The following is a 21,610-nucleotide window of genomic DNA, read 5'->3' as shown; positions in this document are numbered from 1 at the left end:
CCTGGGTGTTCTGATACCATCTGTGTATGGCTGGCCTTCCCCAGGCCCCAAGACTGTGACTCATTAAGAGCAGAGACTCTGGGAAGTTCACCCCTCAGCTGAGTGGACATGTTCCAGGCATAGTTCTCAATGCTGGGGAGACAGATATGAGAGAGGTAGAGATGCTTACACATTCCAACACCATTTAAGGGTGAAGGTGAAGGCTGATTTTGTTTCCTGCCTGCCCAACCTGCTTGGGGTGAATTATTTTGCCAACTGTACATATGACTTTAAGGATTTGGCCCCTGGGGCTGCAGGTGGTGAGAGGTGGACAGGGTGAACTTCATGTCAAGGCTTCCCATGTTATGCTAGGGCAAGACGGTACATTCAACAAAGGCTCAGTGTTAAGCAGATTCTCTGCCAAGGACTTTGCAACTATAAGTCAGGGTTCCCACCACTGCTGCAAATTAGGCAATGTCCACTGTACCTGGCTTTGTTGGGTGAGGGAAGGGACAGTGTGTAACCTTGGAAAAGCTAATTCACTTTGTCAAGGGGCTGGAAAAGGATCTGGCTAGACAGGCCTCTTGTCAAGGGCAGCATTAGCTAATGTCTGAAATGAGGGTCTCCTCAAGGTTTCACCTGAAGTAGCTCTGCCGATTTCTGTGTTGAAGTTAATAGAGTTGGTAGAAATCACAGACATGACTTCATAGCCTGAGATTCACTGGACTGACACAGCCACTGCTGAGTGTTGCTGCAGCCTAGACCAAGCCCTATAGGTATTCTTCATCTTGCTCTCATCTGTGCAGTGGAAAGATGCAGGTATGAGGTGTGGGGAAATCAAACCAAATGACAAACACGAAGGCTCTTGTAAGATTCAGGGGCTCGTGTGAATGTTAGGAAGCAAGGTGGTTACCAGGTGGTTGTGCTCAGTGCTGCAGAGAAGGGGCTGCTGAGGGGCATCCTAAAGTCTTGTGTCATAGCTCCTGGGAGCCTAGAAGGAGGAGAGGTAGTTGCTGTGCATGTGGCCTCTGTCCTCTGGGATTTCCAGCTCCTGGGGCAGGGTGATGAGGGAGTGAGAAGGCATGGCCTCCCTTTCCTGAGAACAGGAAGAAAGAAGGAACTAGTTCTGCTTCTCCTTTGAGGGTGTGCTGTGCGTGGAGTGTGCAGGGCAGAGCTTTGACATTAACTGGCAGTGGACTTGAGCAAGGCATGACTTTTCTGGGTTTCTGATTCCTCTTCAGTAGGCACTATCTCTATTGGCTCTGCCCACTTTTATGTCTAGTGATTTTCTAAGAATTTTAAAACCTACTTGGGAAACATCCACATTTTAATGTAAAGACAAAAGTCCTTATTTAAGTCATCACTAAGTTCTGCAGTTCAGTGGTCAGCAGATATCAGGGAGGGAGGGCATAGGCCACACTTTTTGGCCCCACTTCTTGATCCTTGACAACCCTATGAGAGGTATGATGCCCCTTTCCCAGTGAGGTGCCAGGTGCCACTAGAGCCAGGGAAGTGCTGGGAAACCACTTTCTCAAGCGGCTTCAGCTTCATGCAAACAAATAAGCACATGGAGGCTTGTGTTATTATGAAGTTTAGCTGCAGAAGTGTGCAGGTGCCAGAGGATGCAAACCATCCTACTTTTTTACAGCCCAATGTCACTGGCAACAGACCTTAGAAATGAGCCATAACCTTCATTTCGCAGGAAGGGAAACAGACCCAGGAAGGTGAAGAGATTTGCTTAACTTTGATGGCAAAATTGAAATGAGACCTCAAGATTTGCACCCCTCACTCTCATTTGTAGAAATATTGTTTCTAAAATGAAAGAATACTTGTTTCTTTTTGCCCTCCTCTCCCCCTTTCCTTAGTCCCTCTCACAGCCAGCTACTTTTATTTCTGTATCGTGAAACATCTGCCTGTCTCCGTTCGTGGAGCACCCTCGTTCCTCAAGCTGTTGTTCCCATGGGAGGTTGGGCTGTATGGGCCAGACAAATGGCTTAGATAGCTGACTTCTGGTTAAACCTGCCCTCTGCCCTCTTTCAAATGTCTCCCATCCCAGTTTTTTTAAATCCCTTCATAAATATGTTGGTAGGGCAACCTTCTAGTTCTATGCCTTCACCCCCCTTTTCATCTTAAAGGTAGCAAATCCTAGGTCACTATTACAGATGGTGGTCTAGGTGAACATTGGGAAAGTCATCTTGCTTCCCAGGCCTCAGTTTCCTCATTGGTAAAATGAAATAAGGAAAGGAGCCCACAGTTAAAAGCTGGAGTAAAGGTCTCTAGATCCTTCTTTAACTTCAATTTAATAAAAATTTTAGAGATGAGGTCTTGTCTGGCCTTGAACTCCTGGATTCAAGTGATCCTCCTGCCTCAGTCTCCTAGTAGCTGGGGCTATAGGTGTGCCCCTCCATGCCTGAGGAAGCTTTCTTTAGCTCTAAAATCTGAACTCCTCAAGGACATTGATCTGCCCTGGAAGAACCAGGGAGCCTTTTCCATTTACCCACCATAGGTCAGGCAACAGGTGTTTTGCCTGCTGCTGAAAGAAGTTCTCATAATCAAGACTGCCTGCGTATTTTACAGGGATCAGTGCAAAATGAAATGTGGGGTCCCATGGCAGCCCCTTAAGCCAAGCTCAGGGCCTGGGTGATGGCACAGGCCATGTGCCCATGGAACTGCTCTGCTCAGGGCTACACCAGGGATTTGACAGACTCCAGCTGATGCAGGAAGGAGTTAGGTCTGGGCTCATGAGAAGGGTATTCCTACCTCAGTGGCCAGGGTTCATGCTAGGATGACAATAGTCCCACAGCCCACCTCACGCCCACACCTCTGTCACCAGTATCTGTTTAGGAAGAATGGCTGACTTTGCTAGTGCTGGTTCTTCCATTTCTTGAGGAAAGAGTCCGCTGTTCAATAGGGAGCTTCAGGTTTCCAGAACAGATTACTGACTGTTTTGGAGTCTGCAACTGACCCCAGTGCCCCTGCTTTTGGGGACAGAGTGGCCAAGCCACTTTCTTCTGTTCATCTAGCCTTCCCCCTTCACTTCCTCATAATGAACCTCTTTCATGCCTCAGATCACCGACTCCATTCCCTGCTCATTAGACTTGGGTGGCATCTTGGTCCATGATTTAAAAAAAAAAAAAAAAAAGGAAAAAAATCCCTCCAAATTGCCACCAGAGTCTCTTGATGTCTCAAGAAGAACATGTAGCCAGAGATGTTGAGTGATCCTCACTTGAGTTGCCTAAGAGTGTGAGATTCTCTTCTGAATTTAATTTTTAAAACAAAATTTCTTTTTCTTATAGTATAAAAATGCTCTGGGCCTTGAACCATTTCAGGTTTTGGATTTAATTCCCAGTCCCTTTATAACCTTGGCAGCTGGGCTTCACTTTCATCAGCCTTTCCATTTCCCTGCTTGTAGGCCTCTCACAACCCCACTCACTCTTCATATCACACAAATGAGTTCATTCTTAGCTCCATACACTCTGTGCGCCTTCTCTTTCTCCTGGATCTCTTTATGATGATCTAGCTTCTTCAGGTTCATGGACACCTTGAAAAGTCATCTGTGAATTCTTTCTTACTTTGTCATTCAAAGCATTCTGCTCCCTGACTGTCTATCCCTTCCTCTCTCCATTCTAACAGATGAGTTTACTTGTGTTTCATCCTTCCATCCATCCATCCCTCCATCAGCCCATGTGTCTATTTTGTGTCAGTCACTGGGGACAGAGAGATGACATGGTGAGTTACTGTCCTCAGGACACGGCAGTGTAGGGGTGCGGAACAGGATATATAAATGAAAAATTAGTGAGAGTGCAACTCGATATGCACAAGACACAGAGGCTGTAAAATGAGACATATTGGATAGTAAATAAGGAGCTGGGAAGGATGTGCTGGCAGGAGAGCTGGGCACCCTTTAAGCGGAAGGAACACCATGCACCGGCCTGGGTGGATATAAAAGCATGCTGCATGCAGGAAGCGCTGAGTTTGGAAAATTGTTGAGGCACAAAGTAGGAGAATCTGGGGACAGGGCAGGGATTGGTGAGAATTAGTCTGGAGTGTCAGGCAGGGTCCAGGGCTTCAGAGGCCCTCTATGTTATGCTAAGGCTCTCAGGCTCATCCTGACAGTCCTGGGGCTCCTCCTATTGGTTGGTTTTAAGGAAGGGAGTGACGTGGTGAGACTAGTTTGGAGAGAACTCTGGCAACACTGCTGAGGATAGGTTTCACGGGTGATTCTCCAAGACAAGGAGGCCTGTTGGGGGTACGAGTAGGAATGATGTTACCAGGGAGGAAGACGACACGTTCAAGAGGTGTTGTGGAGGTAAAGTTGGTAGCACTGAATGATAGGTGGGCGGAGTGGGGGGCTGCCATCCAGGTTTCTGGCTTGAGAAAGTGTGTGCTTGGGAATTCTGTGCCCACACCCAGTCCTGTCTCAACTAGCGGCCATTCTGTCTCAGGCCTGCCGCAGTTGCCCCTGTATTCTGTTTTGTTACCAACACATAAATCAGGCCTTCATTTCTTACCTAGATTCTTCAAGTATCCTCTTCATCTCTTTCAGTCCATCCTACAACGTGCTGCCAAGGTAATCTTCCAGGGACAGCTGAACAATTTCCATTGCAGAGTGAATGATGTCCCAGCTTTTAGCATCACCATCAATATTCATTGCTAAAGGAGACATTCTTTTCCTGTAGAGTCCAATTTTTGAGAGAAGATGAGCCATGTAATATGTGAAGTAATTGAATGTCAAGTCTTCTTTAAGCGGGGGTGGGGCACAGAATTCCTACTCTGAGGGCAATGAAGGAAGCAGGCAGGATGTCTCCAGGGATGACCCCAGGTGATCCTGCCTGTGCCCATCATTTTTTTCAGGTGTATCTTCCATGTCTCCCCTGGCCTTGGGCTTTCTGGTCTGGTCTCATTGCTGCTTAAAATGGACCCCTTTCTCACCTGGGTCTTTGCAGACTGCATTGTCTCTGCCTGGAATAATTTCACTCACATTCCTGTCTGTTGAAATCCTACCCATCTTTTGATATCCAGCCAAAATGCAAGGACCCCATGAGTCCCCTGTGGGAATGGATCCTTCAGAAGCATTTTCCTTTCTATGGCACTCTGCATATTTACTATGCACAGCACCTAACATGTCTTGTATTTTATCTCCCCCACTGGACCACTAGATTGGGAGCAGAAATGGAAAATCAGAGCTCTTAATCCTGGGTCCAGCCTGTGAATGTGTTTTGCTAGTTTGCATGTTTTTTCCCCACCAAATTTAATTTATTAAAAAATTATAACCTATGTTAAATATACAGAAAAGGTGACAATACGATATAATAATGTATATTTGGGACTTTTCACCAAGAATGAACAGATTTGCTGCTGACATCTCACCACCTACTTTTTAAGAAATAAAATATTACACATACATTTTGAATACTAGCCCACGCATTCCTCTCTTGGAGCAGGTCTTTGAGCTGTTTTTTAAAATTTAGAGTTAGTTGCTAATATTTAGAAATCAAGAGATTTCACATAAAAGTTGGCCTCTGGCTACTTTCCTGCCAGTTCTCAGCAGGCCATCACGGGTTCCCAGCCCCATCCTGGCCCTCAGAGCCTGGCTCTCAGGTGGTGGAAACTTTTGTCAAGTACCTGAGCTCCTCATCTGCCCTCCATACATGCTTCCCAGAAGACGGGGGGCCTCCTTATGCCCCTCGTCTTCCTCTGCACCACTGCCCATGCTGTGCCCCCTGTCTGGACCCAGGAATTCAAGGCCTCATTTAAGTCCCACTGGTTCCTGTGGCTTTTCCCAGTGACCAGCTCAGCTCCATTCTCTGTACTCATATACACCTAGCCCTTAAGCCGGTGGCTGAGAACTTGCCTGTGTTTTCATTCATTCCCTTGCCAGGTACCCTGCAGAGCCACCTAGATGGAGGAAAGGGACCCAAAAATCCCCACTGGGTCAGGCTTCCTTGCTCTTCCCTCCGAGACTTGCTGCCTCCATGTGGTGCATGGCGTGAGGTTCAGCGAGGCTTGCTTGGTGCAGGAGCTCTGCCTGCCTGGCACCCTCAGTTGTAAGAAGGGATGGCACATTTTGTTGGCCGCAACACTCCGAGGCCTTTGTGCTTGTCCAGTTGAGACTGCTGGCCCATCCAATTTCTTCCTGTCTTTCTGTGATGACCCCTCACTGCCCATTGGAGGTATAATATTTCCCATCACTTCTCTGTGAACATTGCCCTCATTGGTCAATAGGAGTGGGGTTTCACTAGGCTGAAAAACCAGGGGGAAAGGCTCTTGTCCCAGATTCCACCACCCTCCTATCCTTCCCATGCTATTTGTCATAAACATATGGATGGTGGGCATGCCTTACAAGAGCTGGAGAGGTGCTGGCTCTTGCATTTTGTTCAGTGGATGGGGCAAGAGGGGTGTTCCATTTTTCACTTTACCCCACTGCCTAGGGCCATTCCACCCTGATGCTGGTGCTGATCACCTGTCCCTTGGTGCTTTGAGGTTAATCATCTGTAAATTTTCTGTGTAAGAAAGAAGCCATCTTGATGTTGAGTGTTACCCTCATCATGGCTGTGATATACCCAGGTCCAGAGGGAGACAGCTTCCCTTCCCACACTCTGGACCCACAGCAACCTCCTCACCCGCTTCAGTTCAACTGTGTCCCTAATCCCCCTGAAAGTGTTTCTTTTGACCGTTGCTTCTTTGGTTGATTAATGACTATGTCATCACTGAAGTCCCCAAACTTGTCTTTATTGGCCTCCTCTCCTCAGGGAAATTGAGAAGAATGCGAGGGCCAGTGATAAAAGGGGAGATGTAGGGAAGGAGAAGCTTAAGGAGTTGGAAGAATAAAGGAAGAAAGGATATGATTTAATGGAAAGATGGATAAAAAAGGAGGGAGAGGCAGTTATATCTGGGGATGTGGGATAGTAGACTTCTACTTTTTGAGCTGAGTAGGAGATAAATTTTCTGGGAAGCTCACCCTTGTTCTCTTTACTTGCCCAGGAACCTATGGTATGGCTTCATTGTGTGATTTGAAAGGTTGAAATGCAGGGTTATGAATAACCAGAATGACCAGCACACATATAGCCATGGGAGGTATGTTCTACAGACCTTCAAGGAAATTGGCACTGAAGCTGGTGGAGGCTAAATGCATTTTTCCTTCTCTCTCCCCTGCTCAGGGCGGTTTGGTAAGGCATGCAAACCTTTTCAGGTGCCCCTCAGGGATTCTCTTGGGTTCTAGAGAGTTTCCTGCATGGAATTGGGCAAGAAGGAGGTAACCCATGGGAGTTGGGGCTCTCTCAAGGAATGGCACCCCATGCTCCAGTGCTCTGCTGTACCACTGACAAGACAAATTCAGGCTGAGTGTTTCAGTGGAAAGATAAGGACTTTCAAGGCTGACTCCCTGGTAGCAGGTCTAGTCACTAATCAGTTGGTATGAACGTGAACAAGTTTCCCCCCTGATAAAATGGAAATAGTCATCTCACATCAGAGGTTTCTGATGAGTATTAAATAAGGTAATATATGTCATATGTAGGTCATGTTGTAGTTGCCCGAAACATACTAGAGCTTATTCAGTCTTCATCCACCCTTCCTGACCCTCCCACTACTCTGCCCACCCCTCAAACCCTGGTTTCATGGTACTCTTCTAAATTGGAGATGGTGATACCTTGAAATGAAGGGAAAGGAGGAAAGTATGTATTAATAGAAACCACACCTCCCTCCAGTTAAGCATTAAAGCATTTATTGCTCTTTTCATTGAACTGTGTGAAGAAATAGGAGATTAAAAAAAAAAAAAGAAATACTTTCTCATTTAAGAGGGGAAATGGAGCTCTAGTAGTCACAAGAGACCCTCAAGTTAAAAGAGATCCCAAATTGTTCAGAATTAGCCACTGATATTTGGTAACGGCAAATCACATTGTCTGTCCTTTGGTATATGGTTAGCACAGAAAGCTTCTGGTTGGGCCAGTGACTGCGCAGGTTTTGATGACACGAGGAAGACAATAAGTTGGCCATTGTGTGAAAGGGAGGCAGCAGGACTTGGGCTTGTGCCCTTGTCACCTTCTGTATGAAGCCAGGAGGATGAAGCTTGATGATATCTCCTGTAGCGATTGAAGGGGAGTTGACAGGTATAAATTGGCCTGAGCAGGAATCTCACTATTTCCAGCAGGAAGCCAATCCAGCATATCAGGGCTAAAGGAAGGCTCCATCTGGAATCAAGGCAGAGGCCAAATTCTTTGCTCAGGGTGTAACTAAGGTTGTCATAGCTTTGGTAAGACGTGTCATCTGAGATATAGTAGAACTGTCCTCGGATGCTTAGGGCCTTCTTGGGGTCCTGCAGGGACCACAAGACCAGAATGTGGGCCCAGGCCATATTGCCAACATAGACTGTGTTGATATGGATAACTTGCTGACACTTGACAGGATCCCATTGTAATGGGGCCTCATTTGTAGTGGCAGAAAGTATAGGGCTTCCTTCCTCATAGATATACATGAGTCTTAAGGCACATATGTACAAGATACCGCTATTTTTCAGTGTTCACCCATTAGCTGCCAGCACGGCCTCCTCAGCAAGCTTTTTGCTCTATGGATATGGAGCAGGCCATATGTTTTCCAAAGGCTCTTATTCGTGGCCATTCTGGATGATCTCATTGCAGGAGTTGGGCCTGGATACTTCTATGATGCTGGTGTGGATGAAGCCTGGCATACTAGCTTGGACACAGGTTCCCAACAGAAGTTGGGTACCTGCCCACGAAGAGTATGCTGTCAGTGTCAGGAAATATCCCTATGGGGCCGCAACCACGTGCACAGATCCATGTGCCCCACTCCCCACTCCCAAGTGCAGTGGTTGTAACACACTTGGGTTACAACTGAGTGTTGTATTCTTCTGTGGCTCTGACAGAGATTGGGCCATGCTGCAGCCATAGGAAAAACATAAAAATAAAAATAAATGAACATTTGGGCTCTAGAGAGGAAGAATTTCTAGACTTTTGGGTTTTGTGGACGTGTGTGTGTGTGTGTGTGTGTACGTGTATACTTTAATTTTGGAAAAGAATCTAGGGTTATCACTTTATATTTTGGCAAGTAAGAATATTGGAAAATTATGATTTTTCATTGATACCATTAAAGACAGATTATTTAAAATCTAAAAAATCAGGAAGCTACACTCTGAGAATATGGACAGTCCCAGTCCTTAGGCACAAAAGGGCAGTGGAAGAATTCACATCACGCACACACATTCACAGTTGTATATTAAGGCAATATACGCTCTTAAATATATACATGCAATTGCTGGTATTTTTCTCATTTTGTTGAGGACTAATAAAACTTTTTCTCATTTTATTGAAGACTAATAAAACTTTGACTAGCAAAACCAAATCCCTGAAGTCACTGAGCAAATAGTGTGTTTGGGGAGATTCTGGATACCCACACACTTTTCCTGATTGTGTGTTCTCCAGGCAAGCTGCTTCCAATTCTGGTTGTGACTCTGTTTACCCAGTTATGTAAAGGGGGGGTGGTGGTAATAAATAAACCTTCCTTCTACTTAGTATTCCAAACCCTGCACTGGTGTTTCCTGTGGAGCCTGGTGGAGGACTGGGGAGGGAGTGTGCCCTCTGCTGGTAACACCTGCATGGGGAGGACCTTGCAGCCTCCCCTGAGCTGTGTGAAAGCAAAGCTCATGGAGGTATCCAGAGCATCTTCCCTTGAAGAAGGAAGAAAAATCATGGGCAAAGGATCATTTTTATTTGCTTATTTTTGTACTGTTGGCTCCTTTTAAAGTCTCTGTGCAATTTGAGTTTCTGGAGAGACAGTATCATCTTCAAAAATTAATCTAGTGGCAGAGAAAATATGGAGTTAGTTTACCTTCAAGGGGTAAATGACCAACGTTGTGAAGTATTCTCTAAGCCTGCCAGTGGTAATGGTTTTAGGAAACAGATGCCTCTAACACTTCCCCTGTCATTTCACATCCCCTGTTGCTGGGAGCTGTAGAGAGTAAGAATTAAAATGAAAAACTAGTTTTCTTAGCATACTCCTTGCACTGTAGGGGTACTTACAGGTTATGGGTAAGTAGAAACTGAAAAGGTTTTTTTTTTTTTTTTTTCTTTTAGATGGTGCTGGAGACCCAAAAGCAATTAGTTGCATTAGAAAAGGCATCAGAGTAGACTGAATATGGAGGGCCAGGCCAGCAGTGGGGTGCTATGGTCCTGAAGAGACTGGGCTCTGGGAATCAGAGGGTGAGACTACATGACAAGATTCTTTAAGCCAATGTGTCTGAATTTAAAGTAGGTTGGAAAGCCACAATTTGCAAAAACCACCCAATATTTAAGGGATGAGGATCGAATGAGGCTGCACTTTGGGCACCTGGCAAGAAATGGCTCTGTAATAGTAGGCCCGGTGGTGAGCTGAAGAGATTGTATTCTGGATACGGGGAAAATCTTATGGTTAAGAAAATATTGTGGGAAGGCATGTGCTGGATAATTCTGTCCTGACAGACCTCTGTGAACCAGCTTTGCTAGTTCTCTCAAGAGGACTTCTTCTTTGAGGTGGGCAGGAGGGCTCTGAATGTTCTCATCAGCCTGCACACAAGGTTCAAAATGATGACTATGGTGACATCTGGAAGGTATGATTTTTGCGCTGGGAGGCAAGCGGTGGCTTGACATCAAGAGTCTGAAGTTGGAGTTTAGTTTATCTTTTATTGGAGCCACAGTAGAAAGAGCATCCACAGCCTTTGGAGTCACACAGGAGTGAATTTAAAGCCTAACTCACCTACTTACTTACTTACCTGGGGAGCCTAGGACAAGTTACTTGTCATCTCTTAGCCCTAGTTTTATCATCTAAAAAACTAAAGTTAGCAGTCTTGAACTCCCTAGTTGGTAGTGATCAGCAAAGACACTTGGCCCAGAGTACAGCAGGTGTTCAGTGGAGAAACTTCTCTTTCCATCCTGTCCTTCTTTCTGATTCTCATTTTCCCACATTGCTCCATCTCCTCCCCAGGATACTGTACCTTTCACATTGGCTTTCATGATAGACTGTCTGTGAGTGACACCGAAGACGTCAATGATAGAGGCAGTGTGGACGACGACCAAGACGTCCTGGCAGGCTCTTTTAAGGCATGACTCATTCAGAATGTCTCCTTCCAACACTGTTAGCTTGGTCTTGTTTTGGAGCTTTGCATGAACATGGGTCAGGTCATTGCAATGATTTCTGGATCTGGCTAGGAAGTTTTCTGATAAAGGTGATGTTTCATAAGTGCTCAAGGATGTTAGAGTCGGGGTGTTAGAGTGGAGGGTGTACATTCCATAAAAGGAACAAGTAAACAAAGACAGAGAAATCAGCATGTGTTGTGGTTGATTGGGAAAGAACAAATATTTGTTTGTACCTCACCTCACTCCAGGAAAGTAATCTGAACAGTGAGTTGTCAGGTGTGCTTAGAATGTAAGCATTGCTAGAGCCATGGGAATCTCACCAAATTTCTTAAGGGGAGTAGGGTGATTGTGGAGAGTTGGGTATAAGAGGAAAATATTTTAATTTAATTCTATATGTAACCAGGAATAATGATTTTGGGTCTCTAGCATCATGTCAAATAAAACCTATTATTTATGTTTAAAAGAAGTACAAAAACAGACTGGCCATGGTGGCTCACCCCTGTAATTCCAGCCAGCACTTCGGAGGTTGAGGTGGGTGGATCACTTGAGCCCAGGAAGTTGAAACCAGTCTGGACACCGTGGTGAAACCCTGTCTCTACTAAAAATATAAAAATTACCCAGGCTATAGTGCCTATAGTCTCAGCTACTTGCGAGGCTGAGGCAGGAGGATGGATGGAGCCCAGGAGGTGAAGGTAGCAGTGAGCCAAGATTATGTCTCTGCACTCCAGCCTGGGTAGCAGAGCAAAACGCTGTTTCAAGAAAAGAAAGAAAGAAAGAAAAAAAAAAAAAACCGTAAAAGGGAAACAGAAGCAGAGTTGTGATGCAGGAAGTTAACCTTGGCTTGAGGATATAAAACGGACTGGTATAGGGGAAATGAGAAAGCCAGGTGATCAAGAGATTAATCGGAATGTCTGTGCCAACATTTAGATGAGGACTGGAACCAGGGTCGAACAGTGGAAGCAGAGGAGGGGAGAGATACACCAGGTTTGAATTTCAGACCTTACCTTGAAGGTCCTGGTACCTATTGGAGCTGGGCTGAGAGGAAAAGGAGAAGATAAAATCACCCCTACAGTTTCCTGCTTGGGCAACTGGGAGGAGAGTGGAGCCATGACTCAGGAATTGTACATAAAATGATGAAATGATGAATTATGAATGAATGAATTTCATTGAAATGATGAATTTCGTTGAAAACTCTTATCAAAATAGCATCAAAAGCAGACAGCGATGCTGACAATGAGTTAGCCATGGATGAACTGACATTCCAACTGTCTAGCCAGGGGCAGTGGTTACAACATCAATGTCTTCAGGCTTCTCTGAAATCCACAGGTAGTTATGCTGCCAGTAAAGTTATCACCTGGAATTAACCCACAAAATGAGCACCATGCTACATGGAGCTCGGATAAATACTCTACTCTCATTTGTGCTTTATAATTTGCATACGGCTCACAGCTTGCTTATTTCCTTGTATCTCTATCTCAAGAGGTAGGTATTCTGAGTCCCACTTTATTGGTGAGGAAACTGAGGCTAAGAGGTTAAGGAGAGATCTAAGGCCAGGCTTCTAGTGAAGGCTCAAACCTGCCCATCCCACCTGCCATTTTTGTACCCCGTACCCCAGGTGCAGGACTGGCTGTTTAGAATCAGCTTTTCTGAGAAAGGGTAAGAATAAGCCAGTTTAACTGAAACTGGCAACAAAGGCTAAAGAACAGTGAGAGTAAAAATCAGAGTGAAAAATTCAAGGCTGGAGAAATTCCTTCTTGGGGTACAAGCAGGACCGTTTGCTCTCCTGATGCCTCTGCCATGTTTTGTTTACTTCCAGACCCTTCCCTTTGTCAGGCAACTCTAAGAAGGTCCTGCAGTGGGGGGAGGTAGGAAAGAGGCTGTTGGGGAGGAGGTGGCTCACAGCCTGAGAGTGGAATTTTCTCTGGTTGTTTTTCCACCTCTGCCCTTCCTACTCCCTTCCTCTGCTTCTTCTTTGCTGCCAACTTCAGACAGACTGGCTCAAAGGAATTGCTATGTCAAAGCAGAAGAACTCCAAAGCAGAGAGAAAAGGACTCTTCCCCCAATGAGTTTTCAGGGATCTAGAGGGACCAAGAAAGGGGACTTTTGTTGATGAAGCCATAGCTCCCTCCTTCTCCAAGGCACTGTGGACTTGGCAAGTGTTTTATGTAGACTAAATGCAGTTGCTTTTATGGCATGACTTGAGCTAGAGGGAGGTCTAGAGAAGCTGCTAGACAACTACAGCTTAAGAGCACAGAAGCTGCACTACACTGTCTGGGTTCAAATCCAGCTTTGCCATAATCTAACTGTGGTACCTTGGACAAGTTGATTAACTTCTCTGTCTCGTCATCTGTAAGAAATAAGACTAATAATATTACCAATCTCATAGGGTTGTTATGGGAAGTAAATGAGTCAGCACATGCAAAACCTTTAGCACAGTGCCTGGCACAGAAAGAACACTGAAAGGATTCTCTGTTTTTGTCTTCATACAGGCCCTGCCCATCCATTATGCCCCCTGCATTTTCACCATAGCGGAACTGTTCCTCTAGGCTGAGCATTGCTTTTTTCCTGATATCAGATGTTAGATTGCAAATATTGCTGAGACACAAGGATTACAAACATTTAATATTGGTCGTGCATTCATATTTGTTTATCAAAGACACCATTAAAACAGAGAGTGGAGGAAATCTGACATTTGAAGAGGTCAGAGAAGAGTGAAAGGAAGAGTAGATTGTTGGGTGTGGTCCCAGAGTGCTGTCAATGGGGGGCTTCTCTGTGCACAGGGCAGGACCCTCTGGGCAGCCAGAGCCCACATGTAGACACACAGTCCCCCCAATCATTTGGGTTGGGGAAGATGACAGGGAATTGGTTTGGGACACACATGGAGGCAAAGGAAGAGACTGAAGACCCACCTTGCCAAGCATCAGCTCAAGGGCCAAGTGATGAAGCCTCTGGATGAAGCTCTGGTCTGAGCTCTGCTACACATTAATCAGATGTTCTTGGCAAGTCACTCTGTTTCTGCACCTTGATGGGTTCGTAGTTCAGTTGGATGTTACCCCTCTTCTTTTTTTTTTTTTTTTTTTTTGAGATGGAGTCTTTCTCTGTCATACAGGCTGGAGTGCAGTGGCATGATCTCAGCTCACTGCAACCTCCACTTCCTGGGTTCAAGTGATTCTCCTGCCTCAGCCTCCCGAGTAGCTGGGATTATAGGGGCACACCACCATGCCTGGCTAATTTTTGTATTTTTAGTAGAGACGGGGTTTCACTATGTTGGCCAGGCTGGTCTCAAACGTCTGACCTCGTGATCTGCCCGCCTTGGCTTCCCAAAATGCTGGGATTAGAGGCATGAGCCACCGCACCTGGCCTGTGACCCCTCTTCTAACTCCCTCATGGGTCTATTCATACAAGGAGTTGCTACTTCAAATTCTGCAGTCAACTTATTGTGGTGATAACAGACAAATGGTTAAAAAAAGTCATATATGTGAAATCTAAATGAAGCATGTCTGGCCTCATACTGCCTCTTACTCTGTCTCTGCTCTGTGCTGTGCACTAGTGCGCACTCTCTCCCTCTCACTGATGCTCTCTCTCTCTCACTCTGTCTTTCTCATTCTCTCTTTGTGATTCTCTCTCCCCTCATTTCTCTCTGTCACACACAAATGCACACACACACTGACACACTCATCTTTTTTTTTTCCATTTCCTTTTATTTTACCTTCACTAAAGATGCTAAGGATGCTACAAAACGAAACAAAGCCCGGGGCAGTCTAGAGAGACAGGGACTCACTGGTGAGGTCTCCAGATAAATAGTGTTTTCTGTGAGTGTTGCACAGCAATTGGCAAGACAAAAAGCTTCAGAACATAAATGAGTTGTAGACAAGAAAGAGAATTGATGTGGGATTTTTTAGATGAGAAGAAAAAATGCATGGAGGCTGAGGTGGCTACCTCTCAAGTTCTGTGTCAGGGCCAGAATCCAGTCTCCGGACATCCCATCCAGTATCTTTCCCACTATGCCATTTTATACTATTTAATATTTCTTTTTTGATTACTGTGGATGTGGTATTGGCTTTGATTTGACTACAACTTTCCATAACTTGCTAGACAAGTTCCACCTCCCAACATGCATGGAGGGTTTAAGATGGAGCCAAACACCTATAACTCAAGTTTACTTACTGGAAAATTCCTTCCTCAATTCTGGTCTGAAGGCCTTTTCCAAGGCCCTGATCTCCTTCAGCTCCTTCTCCTTCACCAAGAGATGGATGATTCTCTGATCCAGAAACATTCCTGCTCCTGTCACAAGGAAGTTCCAGGCCATCATGGCTAATCCAAAGTAGCAGGAAACCCTCGCCAGGGAGCAGAAGATGCTGGGGAACAGATCTGATTCTAAGGTGACCCAGGAGAGGGCTAAGAAGACTGGTCAAATGGTTATATACTCACACAGATCCCTTATTTTCCTCCACCCTCTTTTTTTGCAAAAATTCTGTGTCCCCACCACTGCCAGTGGTAGTTAAAAAAAAATGAAAAAGCTCTAGCCATTTGTTAGATTGTTAAAAGGTGGACTGAGTAATCAGGGTGCTGGTCACCTCATCCCCTGTGGCAGGTCTGAAGCTTTATGCACTGTGGCTTCTGGCCCAGCTCGTTATCAATTTGTACTCTGGCCACATACTCATTGCTGTCTCCTCCTGCAGGATCCCTTATCTCAGGAGAATAGTGACCTTTAGGTTATATCTAGTTCTTCCCAGGAACAGTAGGAGAAATCCAATCTTAAGGCTGCAGTGTGATAGAGTCTTGGGTTTAGTCTTAACATGATACTGGCCAGTTGATACCAGCTGTCTGGGATCTGCAACCTGTGATCTTAAACTAGAGTGGGAGAAATCTCCCAGTGAAATGTGAATTTTGTCCTTGTGCAATAAATACATCTGGAGGGAAATCTACGTTAGCCCATTATCTCCTCTGTCAGAGTATCATTTGAAATGTTGCTGCTATCTTGCAGAGTTTAGAAATTTGCAAGGGTGACAGCTCCAATCACTAAGTTTTATGGAGGTGACTTTCTTTCGAGCTCAATATATCCAAAACTTCAATCGCCATTTTCCCCTGGAGACTTCTGTGTTCCTAGATGAAGAACATCATTGAAGGAAAGCTATCTAGTGATAACCACTTAATGATATGACCTGTACCACAAGAATAGGGATTTTTAGTTGTATGCCACAATGACTTTTATCATAGATGTTTGAACTTATCTTATATTTTTGCCTGCAAAACAATTCTCAGCAAATTCCTGGAGATGCTGTAAGTGCTTTTGAAGCCTATGCCCCAGAACTGCCCACATATCTCCATCGTAAGCTCCCCAAGACACTTTCCTCTATTTTAAAAAATCGAGATGTAATTTATAAATAAATCAATGCCCAGATCTCCAGTGTTCAGTGTCAGTGAACCTTGACAGTCATATATGCCCATTTAAGTACCACCCAAAAGAAGATATAGATCATTTCTTTCACTCCAGAAAGATTTTTCTGCCTGTTCTCTGTTATCTCTCTGCCCTTCCCTCAATCCACCTCATAGGTATTGTGCATGGAGTATAGAAAAATTGACCATTGGTTGTCTCTATTGTTTGTTCATTTTTCTATTTCATGATTTTCATTATTTTTTAATTGACTTACATTTATTGACTTTGGGTTTATTTCACTCTTCTTTTTCAGGATTCTTATGATAAAATCATAGATAATTAACTTTACTCCTTTGCTCATTTCCAGTATAGACAATTAAAGTTGTAAATTTCTCTCTAGACACTATGTTAGCTGTATCCAACATTTTAATGCTGGGTTATCATCATTCAGTTAATGATGTTTAAAATATTTTCTTGTGATTTCTTCTTTGACCCAAGTGTTAATCAGAAGCATGCTGCTTGTTTTCTAAAAGTTGGGGATTTTCTAGATATCTTATTATTATGCCTTTATAATCAAATACTATTGTGGCCAGAGCATATACTCTGTATGATTTTGATCTTTGGATATATATTGAGACTTGTTTTATGGTGCAGCATATGGTCTATGTTGGTGAACATGCCATAAGCCCTTAACAAGAATGCTTTCTGCAATTGTTGGAAGTAATACTCCAGAAATGGTTTGGTTTGAAACCCCACTCTAGGTCTTGCCCTCCTCCCATGTTGTAGACATTCACCTTCTAGTTGGGATCTGAATATCAATGCTTCAAACGCACTTGCCTAGGAAAGGTTAGCCCTGTGACCCAGGATGCAGCAGCTTGTTCTCTGAAGCTAAGAGAACTAGCTGCAGGCCCTGGATCTTGCTGAGACATGTGGAGCACTACCTGAAACCACTCAGGTGCATCATGTGCCTTTACGTGCTATAACAGATGCTGGAGTGCACCTTAACAATCCCCATCGCCTTCAGGAGAGGGTCACTCATTTCCTTAGCTGTTGAGAGTTCTGGAGGCTGGTAGATTTCAGCCAGTGTCTCTTGGAGTCTCTGAGTGAAACTAATACATGTAAGCACTAAAGAAAGCAAGAAATAAAACAAAGAGCAAGACTGATTAGGGGTCAATAAGGCCACACTGCTAACATTCTTTTGTTTTTAAACAGCTTTACTGAGGTATAATTGACATATCATAACATTCACCTGTTTTAAGTGTACAGTTTAATTATTTTTAGTAAAATTTTAGACTTGTTTGACCATCATCACAATCTTGTTTTGGAACATTTCTATAATTCCTAAGAAATCCCTCATGCTCATCAATACCACCCCTTATTCCCACTCCCCAGCTCCAGACAACCCCTAATTGACTTACTGACACTACAGATTTGTCTTTTCTGGATATCATAAAAATAGAGTCATACAACATGTGGTTTTTTGTATCTGTCTTCTTTCACTTAGATTAATGTGCTTTTGTGGTTCACCTGTGTTGTAGCACGTATCAATATTTTATTTTTTTAGGTGCTAAATTCTATTAAATTGTATGGATCACTCCCATTTGTTTATTCTTTCATCAGCTGATAGATATTTGATGTGTTGCTACTTTATGGACTATTATGGATAAAGCTGCTACTAATATTCACATTCATGTGTTGTGTGGAAATAGGTTTTTTTCCTTTGGAGTAGACAACAAGGAATGAAAGTGCTAGGTAATACGGTAAATGTATCTTCAACATTTTAAGAAACTGCCAAACTGCTTTCCAACATGGCTGCATGTCCCATCAACAATGCATGAGTATTTCAATTTTTCCACATCATTGTTATTTCACTTCCTCAATTGTTATTGTCCTTCATTTTTATCATAGCATTCTAGTGGGTAAGAAGTGGTGTCTCATTGTAGTTTTGATTTGCATTTCCCTGCTGACTGATGATACTGACCATCTTTTCATGTGCTTTATTAGCTATTCCTACACCTTTTGGTGCAATGGCTATTCAAATATTTTGCCCAACTTAAAATTGGTTTATTTATCTTTTTGCTATTTAGTTGTCAGTGTATTTTATATTTTGGATACAAATCTTTTATCAAATGTATGACTTGAAATTTTTTTCTCAGTCTCTGGATTATATTTCCATTATCTTATTGATGTCTTTTAAAATGCAAACAGTTTTAGTTTTGATCATGACTCAATATTTCAACTTTTTTCTTCTACCAGGAAACATCGGGATTTTGTCGAACTCAAGTTCATGAGTATGTTAATCTATGTTTTCTCCTAAGAGGTGTATAATTTGGCCTTTAAATTTAGGCCTATAATCCATTTTGAGGAAATTATTGCTTATGTGTTAGTTAACGGCCAAAATCATAGGGTCAATTGATTTTCACAAAAGTAATTCATTGGAGCAAAAGGATAGTCTTTTAAACAAGTAATACTGAGACAACTGAATTGTCCACATGATGCTCGGGGAAGGTCAGCATGCTATGTCAAGTGATACCCATCTGAGTCACCACCTATTGGTATCAGATTTTGCAAAGAATTTCTCAATATGATAATTATGGGTGAAATAATATGCTGTAGCTTTCTGCTTCTCCCGTTCGACAGACAGCCACATTTTCTTGTGCAACGCCAGCGGCATCCCCAAGGCACCACAGTGAAGGTGAAGCCTGGAGTCAATGGGTTTGGCTATATTGGGTGCCTGGCCTCCAGGGCTGCTTTTAACTCTGTTAAAGTGGATACTGTTGCCATCAATGACCCCATCATTGACCTCGACTACGTGGTCTACATATTCCAGTATGATTCCACCCACGGCAAATTCCATGACACCGTCAAAGCTGAAAACGGGAAGCTTGTCATGAATACAAATTTAACCACCATTTTCCAAAAGCTAGATCCCACCAGAATCAAATAGGGTGATGCTGGCCTTGAGTACATCATAGAGTCCACCGACATCTTCACCACCATAGAGAAGGCTGGGGCTCGCTTGCAGGAGGGATCCAAAAGGGTCATTATCTCTGCCCCTCTGCTGACGCCCCCATATCTGAGACGCGCATGAACCATGAGAAGTATGACAACAACCTCAAGATCATCAGCAATGTCACCTGTACCACTAACTGCTTAGCACCCCTGGCCAAGTTCATCCATGACAACTTTGGTGTCATGGAAGGACTTATGGCGACAGTCCACACATCGCTGCCACCCAGAAGACTGTGGATAGCCCCTCCAGGAAAGTATGCCATGACAGTCGCGGGGCTCTCCATAATGCCATTCCTGCATCTCCTGGCACTGTCAAGGCTATGGGAAATGTCATCCCTGAGTTGAACAGGAGGCTTACTGGCATGACGTTTCGTGTCCCCACTGCCAACATGTTATTTGTGGACCTGACTTGCCTATGTAAATCCTGCCAAAAATGATGACATCAAGAAAGTGTTGAAGCAGCATCGGAGTTCCCCTTCGAGGGCATCTTGGGCTGCACTGAGAACCAGCTTGTCTCCTCTGACTTTAACTGCGACACCCACTCTTCCACCTTCGATCCTGGGACTGGCATTGCCCTCAGTGACCACTTTCTCAAGCTCATTTTCTGGTATGACAGTGAATTTGGCTACAGCAAAAGGGTGATCGACCTCATTGCCCACAGGGCCTTCAAAGAGTAAGATCTCTGGACCACCAGCCCCAGCGAGAGCATGAGAGGAAAACAGAGGCCCTCAGCTTCTGGGGAGTCCCTGCCACACTCAGTGCCCCACCACAATGAGAATCTCCCCTCCTCACAGTTTCCATGCAGACCCTCTGAAGAGGGAGAGGCCTAGGGAGCCCCACCTTGTTGTGTACCATCAATAAATTCGTCTGCGTTCAGCCAAAAAAAAAATGCTGTATTAGGAAAACTCACAAAGATTACTAATCAGCAAAAGAATAGATTGCATGATTTCCCCATCCTCCTATCTTACACTGATGCATAAATGGTCAGGAAATTACTGGGCTCACAATATGAGTCTGTGTTTCAGTGTAGGAAGACTAGTTTCCCTTACTATAATTTTTTATCGTGTTAGCATGAGGACACAGCTTTATCAATGGAGGAACACACAGGCTTTTGGTGTGAAACAGTCTAGATTTAGGTGCCAGCTGTTCACAACATTATCTGGGAAAATCAACTGCCCAGAACCTAGAGTTTTTGGGGCTCGTGCAAAGGGTTTTCCTTTTCTTAGGAGAGAAAGCCACCCATTCTATAGGGACATATACTAGGTAGAGTCCCTCATGCTGGGAAAAAGAAAATCCCTCTTCTTGGCCAGCTTATTAAACTTCTGGGTTACTTTAGAATAATTATACCCCTTGTGCTATAGTCCTAGAGAGGTCAACTTGGACATGAGTAGCGTAAAGTGATTTTTAAAAGCCCAGGACTAGATGAAATAAGCTAGGGTAAGAATATTCAAGGATAAAAGGAAAAGTTTCTAGGCTGAATCCTGGAATAGACATATCGACATTTAGAGGTTGAACAGAGGAGGAGGGACCAGCTAAAGATACTGAGTAGGAGTCGGTGGCCGGCAGGAGGAAAATTAGGAGCGGATGGCGTTGTAAAAGTCAAGTGAAGAAAGTATTTCAAAAAGAATGTGGTCCACTATGTTGGATGCTTCTGATGCATGAAATGTAACAGGAAGAGAATTGATCATTTGTTTTGGCAACATCATAAGTAATTTGGTAATAGCAATTTCCACAAATAGTTGGGTTGAAAGTTCAACTGGAAAGTCCAACCCACATTTCTTCTGTATGTTGAGGAATAGAAGAAAAATGTGAAGAGAGTGACTATTGAAAACAACACTTGTTCAAGAAGTTGTGCCATGAAGATCTCAGAGTAGAAAGGTGTTACAGCCAGTGGAGTGAAGAGTTTGTTTTTGTTGTGTTGTCTTAAACTGCACTACTCCTTTATTGATCCTTAGCACCTTGTACACAGTAGATGTTCAAATATTGTTGAGTGTTTGACTAAATAAAGTGTCTATGTCTCATACATCTTTTTATTACCATAAGAATTTGCACATCTGACATAATAGGAACTTAATACATGTTTATTGAATAAAGAAATGGAAGGATGGGTGAA

General features: G+C 43.9%; 1 long non-coding RNA gene and 2 pseudogenes across 2 annotated transcripts in view; 2 read left to right on the top strand and 1 right to left on the bottom strand.

The window, feature by feature from the left end:
- The window catches only part of LOC107967697 (uncharacterized), a 71,940-nt gene that overhangs the window by 3,382 nt on the left and 46,948 nt on the right, over positions 1 to 21,610 (top strand). The window lies entirely within an intron of this gene.
- LOC469809 (3 beta-hydroxysteroid dehydrogenase/Delta 5-->4-isomerase type 1-like) lies at positions 7,844 to 15,414 on the bottom strand (annotated as a pseudogene).
- On the top strand, positions 18,994 to 20,265 carry LOC134808839 (glyceraldehyde-3-phosphate dehydrogenase-like; annotated as a pseudogene).

Source organism: Pan troglodytes, chromosome 1 (assembly GCF_028858775.2).
Source record: "Pan troglodytes isolate AG18354 chromosome 1, NHGRI_mPanTro3-v2.0_pri, whole genome shotgun sequence".
In the NCBI taxonomy this organism is placed as follows: domain Eukaryota; kingdom Metazoa; phylum Chordata; class Mammalia; order Primates; family Hominidae; genus Pan; species Pan troglodytes.
The sequence above is the reverse complement of the archived record's forward strand: the minus strand, read 5'-3'. Positions and strand labels throughout refer to the sequence as shown.